Genomic DNA, 10,222 nt, shown 5'->3' with positions numbered 1-10,222 from the left:
TTGCCATGCTCCTAAACTGGGCTCTGTCCATGTCCCTCTACTACTAAAAATTTTAGATACTTAGGTCTGCACTTCCAGTATAATGCATCTTGGTCTGTACAGCATAATTCAGCAATAAATATGGCCAACATAAATGCTTCTGCCATTTCCCGATTCTTCTACACCAGAGGCAGTCAATTCATACCACTGGCATTAAAGGTCTTCAAGGCCAAAGTAACCCCCCAACTCATGTATGGTATTCCAATATGGATAAGTGCACTTAATGGCACAGTAGAACGTGTTCAATCTAAATTCATGGGAATGCTGCACGGTGTACCTTATGCAGCCTTGTGTTTAAAAACGGGGTTAAATTCTGTGGAATCTGGTGTGTGGCTAATGACAGTAAAATATTGGCTGTGTCTACATTAAATTGTAGATCGGGGAGCCTTATACAACAAATGCTCATAGAGTCAAACATGTCTAACTGGCTTCCACACATTGAGAACAAAACAACTACCATGGGGAGAACAAAATAACTGCCATCTCATTGGACTCACTGCTTATGCTCCCTTTTATGGATGCTTTTCAGATGATTAAATGCAGAGTCCTTGACATTGAAACACAAAGGCTATACAGCTTAGCCAACAAATCTTGCTCCCCTCTGAACTTTGAGATTCCCCTCACGGTAGGCCGAATGGCCCCATACCTATCTAATATACAAGCACCACAACAGCGCAGAGCTTTTTCACTAGCAAGATTCAATGCACTACCATCAGCAGAGATATAATAATATAGCATATTAGTCTAGACTTTGTCATTGTAACTCTGGATGCATCAAGTCAGTTTCACATATCTGTTTGCACTGCCAATTTTATGTAGACATACGTTTTAGATATTTAAACCCTATTTTTGCCAACATGACGGACCTTCCTGATGCTTTAAAAGTGCATCGTCTTCTGAATGACTCCGCTACTGAAATATCAGTGAAGGTAGCCATGTTTTTACAATCAGCTATAAAGCTACATCAGGAACAACTATCTTTGTAACAAATTGTTTTATGTAACATTATGCAATACTATGTAGTTTGCAAAATACTTGGTTTTATGTGTATGGTCTTATATGGTTTTATATGTATATTTTGTTATAGTAATCCTCTTTTAAGGTATTGTTTTATGCCAGTAAAGGCTAACTGACTGACTGACATTGCCTGCCTCTGCATAGCAACCACAGTATTCCTGGGAGGTCTCCCATCCAAATAGTGACCAAGGCTGACCCTGCTTAGCTTCTGAGATCTGAAAAGATCAGTCTGGCCTTGGCTATCCAGGTCAGGGCCCCTTCACAATTAATCCAAAATAATTAACTACTAATGGTAGTAAAGGACAAGCAGAGAAGGGAGGGAAACAGAGAGCAAGATGACCCATATCAGAAGCCTTTGCATGCAGCATGACAAAGAATGTATGCAATTAAAATATACTCAGATGACCCAAACAACAACAACAACAACACTTTCAATTTATTAATCGCTTTCCCCAGTGGGCTCAAAGCGATGTACAGTTACACATTTTAGACAGGGGACTAACAATGTTCATCGGGGATAGGGAAGACAACATATATTCATTTAATTGCACATGCTGTCACTGCACGGTGTAAACGTCTTCTGGCTTGGCTCAGTCATTTTCCGAATGGCTGCTTGTCGACGAGGCTTCAGGGCCCGTATGTCAAATCACCACACTGCCACCACCTGGCCAGAAACATCCACTGCAGGGATTTTTGTAGCCGAGAAGTTCTTCCGCCTTTTCTGAACCTCGACCAGGACGTCCCAACTGTCAGCTAACACCCTCCCACAAGGGAGATTGGTGTGTCCACCCTCTCTAAGGAGTGGTTCCCATTTTATCTACTCGCCGAAGCTTTCGAATCGCTGGGTGGACGATGAGCTGGGGACAACAGGCTGGCTGCTCACACCAGCGCAGGGCTCAAACTAACACAGTTCGGATGTTAGGACAGTGGGATATACCCACTGTGCCACCGCTCCCCTAACTAATGCACTAACAGAATGTATGTAGATTTGTAGCACCGAATGCATCATGTGCACATGAAATGGGAAGGTGGCTGTGGAAGATAGTGGGGAGCGTACAGCACCAGTCAAAAGCCAGCCAGATATGCAAAAGAATAACAAAACCCACCTTTCATGCACATGCAGTTTAATAGGAATAATTGTTACATTAGATCTACGCCTTTGATAATAGCACTGAATGCTTCTCTAATGATAAAAATGGTTGTAATTAGCATGACAGGAAGTGGGTGCATTCTGGGAAGATTTTGTGCACCATTCTACCAAATGTCCAGTCATGCATGAAGGAGGGGGAAGCACCCTTTGCCCTTCCTTTGTCTTTGTTATGTGAGGCTAATGGGGAAATTGAGAAGCTAATTTCATTAGTACATGCTCAAATGAAGTTGACAGAAAGTCAGTTTTAATGTTTGCTTTTTAAAACTATGGAACAACTTCAACCTGATGACACACTTAAAAAAAACCCTCCATGAAATACAATAAGAAAGAAACCCTTGCGGTGTAATCCTGTACAGAGTAACTCTAGTCTGAACCCATAGGAGTGCACTGTGAGACGGCAGCACTATGTGCATTTACCTGGGAGTAACCCTGTTAAATAAAACGGGACATGTCTGAGTAAACATGTATAGGACCGGGCTATTAGTCTACTAGGTGTGTGTACTCATTAATTACATGCGTAAATGTGTGTGTACTCATTAATTACATGCCAATTTAAAGTGTGTTATGAAAGATCAAAGTGCTTGAGTGGCAAATAAATATTGTATTAAAACTCTCACTACATAGTTTAATCTCTTTCTGTGGAAGACTGACCAGTTTTCTGCTTTCAAGTAAACTAGCAAAGAAGATGTAACAGTGTACTTGACATGCATTGCAGTAAAACTATACAGAAAAAAGTGTTTTTGTTTATTTTTTAAAAAGTTGTTTATATCTCACCTTTCCTTATGGCTCAGGACAGATCACAAATAATGATTTAAAGCATGCAGAATAAAATAAAACCCCAAATAACCTTCTTCTCCCCAAAGATACTGGCAGTCAAATCTCCATTAAAAGCCCTGGCAAATAACATGGCCCTGCACCACCTCTTAAAGATTTCTAATGATTTGTTGACACCCACTCACCCATCCTCGACAGATCCTTTTGGAGTGCCTCACAATCCTCCTTGGTTGTCACCACTCTGAACAACTTCGTGTCATCTGCAAATTTAGCCACTTCACTGCTTACTCCCAACTCCAAATCATTAATAAACAAGTTAAAAAGCATCGGATCAAGTACTGATCCCTGCGGTACCCCACTGCTTACCACCCTCCACTGAGAAAATTTCCCATTTACACTCACTCTCTGTTTCCTATTAATTAGCCAGTTTTTGATCCACAAAAAGACTTGTCCTTTTATCCCGTGACTATTGAGCTTACTTAGGAGCCTTTGATGAGGAACTTTATCAAAAGCTTTCTGGAAGTCAAGGTAAACAACACCGATTGGAAGTAAAGGACACTTGACTGTGGAAACGTAGATTAGCTGGAAATGAGATGGATCCAACCAGCTTTTCTTTTGGTGGAAATGAGAGGAAGATCCCTTTTGACCACCCAGAAAGGTTGTGCTGGGGGCCATGGGAGCAGCATGTACAAAAGCTGCATTGGATGAGGGCTGTAGTAAGAAAGAGAATTGGGTAAGACTGTGGGAAAGGTGGCTGGATCCAACCCTGTGTTTTATTTCCATTTTAGTTTCTCCCCCCCCCCCCGCCAACTGGTGTAGTAATAGACATCCCCATTGACACGCACGCATTCTATAAGTAGTCTCAAAATGGGTTTCTCCAGTGAAATTAACAGGGTAAGTTTGGGGATAAGAATTTCTTTTTGCAAAATTCACTTCTTTAAATATATCAATTGATTCCTCTCATTCTGTTTTTTTCTCTTTAAAAAGAGGGATTTCTTTTTTATTTCTCTTTGATTTCGCTTCATAGATAAATCCATGCACCCTTTTGTAATTTCTTCCCTCGCAGTTGTTTTATGTGACACTGCGCAGAATGGTACTCTGTCAGAGAGTCAGGAAGGTTGGGGAGACACTGCCTAAATTTGAGTACCTACAAAGTGAAATTCTGAAATTTTGCAGAACCTTCCTTTCTGCCTCTCCTCTCTTCAGCGTTCTCTTTGATGAAAATGCAATTGTTTTGAAGCAGACTCCAAATTCCTAAAAAGAGGGAAAGAAATGGGTTGTTGGATTTTAGGGAGAAATTGGGTAAAGATGAATTAGTGCTAGAAATTAATCGATGGGGAAAACATATACTTCTGGGTGGTGTAGCCCAGAGATGCTGCCTTACTCACAGGTAGCCCTAACAGTGGGGCACCCCACTTCAGACCTGAACCAAAGACCCACAAAGTCAGGCCAAGGAAGACATGCATAGCCTGAGTCACAGAGCTAGCCAAGGCTCTGCAAAAGGGTTTCCATTTCAGGTTGCACAAGGCAGCACTCGATGCAATGTCCAGCCTTCCCCCCTCCACCCAGCAAAGGCATGCATATGAAACAATAGGGAATTCCACCAGATAAAGTATCTATATTTCTATAGATATTCAGTAGCCACCTGGTGAATAGCTCCTCTGTCTCCAAACCTTCACGTAGCCCTTTTGTGTGATTCCTATGTCCATGTGGAAATCCTTTGTCTCCAAACCTGTCCTTCTTGCCCCCTCCCACAGGATACTGAGATAAACTAATAAAACATTCAAAGTATTAATGATCCTTCCTGATGCCAATCAGGGGTCCAATTCCCCCTTTTTGTCAAAGACTGAGAACCTACTTACCCTGGTTGGACCATCAAAGTTCATCAGATCCATTCAGCCAGCTCTGGTAGGGCCATTAACAGGCATTAATCCCATCAGGTTCTGGCCCCAGAGAGCATGCCCTGCCTCGCTGTGCACTCTGAGGGTGCCTATATTTTTTTAGTACACTCCCAAATTCTCTTCTTTGGGCCTCCTTCTCTGTAGCGTCGAACACTGGCCATTGGCACTATCCTCTTCATGGACCTCCTGTTGGCACCTGGTATTTTGGCCACTGTGTGACAGAGTGTTAGACTGGATGGGCCTTTGGCCTGATCCAACATTGGCTTCTCTTATGTTCTTATGGCCTCTGTAACTGATCTGCTATTCTCTATTAATCACCTCTGTTTTCTTAGCTCTGAATGATCCCCGTAACTGACCCTGCTATTCTCTCTTAATCACCTCTGTTTTCTTAGCTCTGAATTGTGTGCTCTCTTGAATGCTTAATGTGCTTGTCATTAGGGAAATTCTTCAATAAAACTATTTTAATTTACTCTTCGAATCTGGAGCCTTCCTACTGTACCAGACCGCGGTATATATAGGTATGTGTCCCTGGTGCCCTTCTGGCCTCCTCTGTTGTCCAGCTAATTTCTCCCAACATGGAGGCAGGTCACTGATGGTAACAGTGGGTGCATGAAGAACTGCATTTAGACATCCTACTTTTGCCAGGTTTCTTCCTCTTCATTATTCAGCAGTGAGCTTGAATGATTTAACCCACTCTTTAAGCAAATCTATCTTCAATTGGATGATATCCAAGTTCTTTAGTAGGATGTATCATAGTTTTGTTTTGTTTTTAATTTGGGAGAGGGAGAAGAAGAGAAGAGGAGATTGGATTTATACCCCACCCTTTACTCAGAGTCTCAAAGTGGTTTACAATCTCCTTCGCTTCCTCTCCCCACAACAGACACCCTGTGAGGTAGGTGAGTCTGAGAGAGCTCTGACAGAACTGCTCTTGAGAGAACAGCTCTAAGAGAACTGTGACTGATCCAAGGTCACCCAGCTGGCTACATGTGGAGGAGTGGGGAGTCAAACCCAGTTCTCCAGATTAGAGTCTGCCTCTCTTAACCACTACACCAAACCACTTCAGTTTCTTACTAAAACATAACCAACAACCAAATCTCACTTTGTCTAATTATGACAAGTTATATCATCAAATACAATGCATTGGACATCCTAGGTATATCAGTGAATGTATTAGGAAAGAGAAGATAAAAAATGACAAGGGTTGGTGGAAGGAGAGGGAACCATAAATATCAGATACTTACAGTGACCTATGTTCCCCACATTAATAGATCTCAAATAACTTCTGCTTCACCAGTTAATCAAAATATTCATACTACTGCTAGGTGTTGCACCACAGGAGATTCAGTTCATCTCTAAACTGTCATAACAGAATTGGGGGGGGGGGACCAATGTCTTGTCAGACATGAACTTAATTACATAAATGGGTAATTTGAAACCATCTTCCAGCATTTCAGCTGTTCAGTCTGAAGAATAAGCCTCTGAATTCCAGAGACAGGAGGCAAAATCAGGAGAAGGCCTTGGCCTCTATGCCCTGTTGTTAGCCATCCAGAGGAACTGATTGGCCACTGTGTGAGACAGGATGCTGGACTAGATGGATCATTGGTCTGATCCAGCATGGTTCTTCTTATGTTCTTAATGTCATTGCCTCTGGTCTTTTCCTTTCCCCCCACAGACTCCATTAATCTCCTCTTCCACTGAAGTGACATTTTTTTAGAATAATAAGAAAAAAAAGGGCAGAAAATATCTTTTATTAGACCAAACAGTTGGCTTAAAGTTGCAAGCTTTCAAACTTTATATGCCATGGAATTTAAGGGCTTCATCTTATTTAATCTTTACTATGAATACTGTGTCTGAAGACCCCTCATAAGCTAAAATCCTAAACATGCTTTTGTGGGAAGTAGTCCAGTGGAATAAAACTTACTTCTGAACTTCTGTTTAGAATTGCTCTCATAATGTACCAAAGCCTGGCAATTTTAAAACATAAGATTGTTATCTGTGGCCAAACAGGCCATATGGGCTCCCCATTTGACCTGGGTGAGGAAAATATCAGGTCCCAAGATCTCAGTAAGGAACTTTTTCTCTCTCTTGGGTACTCTTTCTGCCCCCCAAAGGAAGGGGGGGAAAGGAACTATTCCAACCAACTGCTTTTATTAAAGGTAAATAATAGCAAGTGTAGCCCTAGTAACAGATGTGTCTAATGGACAATAGACATTATATTTTTAATGTGTTTGGTCACAGTTCCCTTTAGTTAGATGGCAGCTGTTGAGAACACAGTTCCTAAAGTGTTGCAGGGGTCGAAGGGGACTCAGCCGTCCCGCCATGCCATTTTCTCATTATTTGCCCCCAGAACCATTTCAGGTCTGGAAAATAGTGAAGGGAGAGGCTGAAGCCCCTTTTGCCCCTGTGCCACAGTCCTAATCCAAACTGGACCTCTGCAGTGCTTAGGTCCCAGCAGCTGCTGTCTGACTAAAAGGAGTTTGATTGGAGGAACCCAAACCTGACTCCTTTAAAATAGAGTGTCTAGTTTCGCCCTAACAGTACCATCCTAAACAGAATTACACCATTTGAAGCACTCTTTTTTCCCCATTAAATCACAGCTGACTTACAGCAACCCCATGGGGTCTTCAAGGCAAGAAGAGACATTCAGGCTGTGGTCACACTGGAGGCTTGGCATGATCTGGCAGTGTCTCTATTTGCGGTGGTTTAAATTGTCATAGGAAGGGGTGACCAGACAGCACTCCATAAAGCAGCCTCACTGCGTGCTTGCCCTGTGATTCAGATAATTGCTGTGGGGCAACCACAAAGTGGGTGGTCGGGTGGCTTCTTTTTTTTAATTTGTCTTTTGCATATGCACATAACCACTTCTTCGAAGCACTGCTCTCTTTTGACATCTGGAGGAGGCTGCCTCCCCCTCTGAAAAAAAATCCTCATCTTTTCAATTAACCCCTTCCCAACCTTATGTGCTGCAAAGCTGTAGGCAGAGGAACCAGCTTGAAAAAAGACAAAGGAGGCTTCTCAGCCTGCCTTTCCCTCCCTCCCCTTGCCTCTGAGGACAGCTGTAAGCTTGCTGGTGTACGCGAAGATGCAGTTATGCGCACATCACTAACTGACAAAAAAAACCCAAGGAGTGAAAATGGAACAGAGCGATCAGACTTCCCAACTGGGCCCCCGGTCATACAGGCCAGATAACGTGGGGGGGGGGTTTCACCACCGCAATTAGAGCTGCCATAATGCGATCCCACACATCGGCAGCATGCCATGGTTCCTTCCCTCTGCATCTGCGCATCAACAAGAGGCCGGAGGGAAAAGCTGCGGCCGGCGCGATCACACCGAGGGACTCCGGAGGCAGCCCGTGGCAAACCGGTTGCTAGTACCTTCGAGCAGGTAGTTTTTAATAGCGCATTTTTGGCTCCACTTCCCAGATGTTGCAGTGTGATTGCACCTGGATAATCTGTCATGCAATCGTCACTCTCTCGTGACAAATCCTCCGTGTGAACAGGACCTGGGTTGAACTTGCACCATGGGAGTTCAGACATCCAGATATGTGGGGTGAAAGTGTTGCTATCTGTAAACACTGGACTTTCCCCAGTGCCTAATTATTCGGCTTCCAAAGCAGGGTAGAATAGGGTGGCAACAACTGGGGCATGGAAGGCAGATGTTGCTGACTCATCATGCTCTTTAAATCCGCAAAGGTACCACAACAATATCGGCGCAGCTACGCACGTGACCACAGCCTTAGAGGTGGTTTGCCACTGCCTGCCTCTGTGTAACAACCTGGAGTTCCATCAAGGTCTCCCATCCAAGTATTAACCAGGGCTGATCCTACTTAGCTTCCAAAATCTGATGAGATTGGGCTAGCCTAGGCTATCCGATTCAGCGGCAATGGACTTAGGACATTACAAATCTGCTTAGGACAGATCTTCCAGGGACAGATCTTCTTTATACTAGTCGATGCTTACACGAAGTGGCTAGAGGTGACACCAGACCCGTAGACCTCATCCTGGTCAGCCATCCACACGTTGTGGTGGATATTAAGCTCCCATGGCATACCTGACTCTTTGGTAAATGATAATGGCACAGCCTTTACCTCCACAGAATTTCAGGAGTTCATGCAATATTATGGTATACGGCACATACACTCCGCTCCCTTTCACCCTGCAACCAATGGCTAGGCAGAGCTCATGGTCCAGACTATGAAAGAGGCACTGCACCGCATGGACCGGGGGGACTGGGACTACAAGATGGCTACATTCCTATTCAGCCAGCGCACGACCCCCTCACTCCACCACCGGCCTCAGTCCAGCGGAGCTGCTCATGGGACACTGCCTGACGACCCGGCTGGACCACCTCCATCCAGACCGAGTGCCAGAACACAGTGCAAGCTCCAAAGACCAGGAGGCCCCATGAGGGTTCTTCCCAGAAGAACCCATGTATGCCAGGAACTATAGCCAGGGTCCCACCTGGGTTCTGGCAAGAGTTGTCTGGATGAATGGGTCCCTCTCATATGAAGTCTCCTGTGATGATGGCCAGTTACAGAGGTGGCACATTGATCAACAGCGCTGCCGCAACCTACCCACGGCCCCAGAAGTATCAGACAATGACGACCCTTCTCCTGGGGAACCAGATGCTACCAATCCACCTCATCCAGGGACATCCAGGGAGGACAGTGGCAAAGTGGAACCAACAGGCAACCCAGAGCTCAGTAGCACACAGGGCCAGCTCTCTCACTAGGCCAGCTAGTCTCTGGCCTAGGGCGGAGCTCTGAACAGGGCACCAACTGCCCTGCCGCCCTCCCCCCTATGAAAATCCCCCACCGTCCCTGCCCAAAGCTGCTGCTATGTGCGCCTGTCTATAGGGCTCTCCTGCCCACCTCAACTCATGCACAGCACGCCAATTGGGCAGCAAACTGGACCCCCCCTTTCACGCCCTTCCCGCCGCTGGGACTGCCATGCAGCCACCGCAGCCCCAGGGCAGCTCCCCAGGGCAGCTCCCCAGGCCCGTGGCGGAGGAGTCAGAGCAGCCTGGACAAAGGAGGGGGTGTGGAGTTTGGTGGCGTGCAGTCTGCAGGCACAGGGGGGCCTGGCACGGCTACAGATCAGGTGCCGCCGCTGGGCAGCAGAACCCGCCAGACAGCCAAGGAAGCATGGCCGGGATTACAGCCTCGGGGCACACGCCAGCCCTCCACCGGCTGGCAGCGGAAGGGTGAGTCTCACTTCAGCATTGGACTCTGGGCAGCCACCCAGGCTTCCGAGCACCTCTCGCTCTTCTCTGCCCATCACAACAAAGTTGGCTGCTTCGACTGAGGGGGCCCCGCATTAATACAAAGGGGATGTCTCTTTCC

Source organism: Gekko japonicus, unplaced genomic scaffold (genome assembly GCF_001447785.1).
Source record: "Gekko japonicus isolate JY-2015 unplaced genomic scaffold, Gekko_japonicus_V1.1 scaffold987, whole genome shotgun sequence".
Classification (NCBI taxonomy): Eukaryota; Metazoa; Chordata; class Lepidosauria; order Squamata; family Gekkonidae; genus Gekko; species Gekko japonicus.
The sequence above is the reverse complement of the archived record's forward strand: the minus strand, read 5'-3'. Positions refer to the sequence as shown.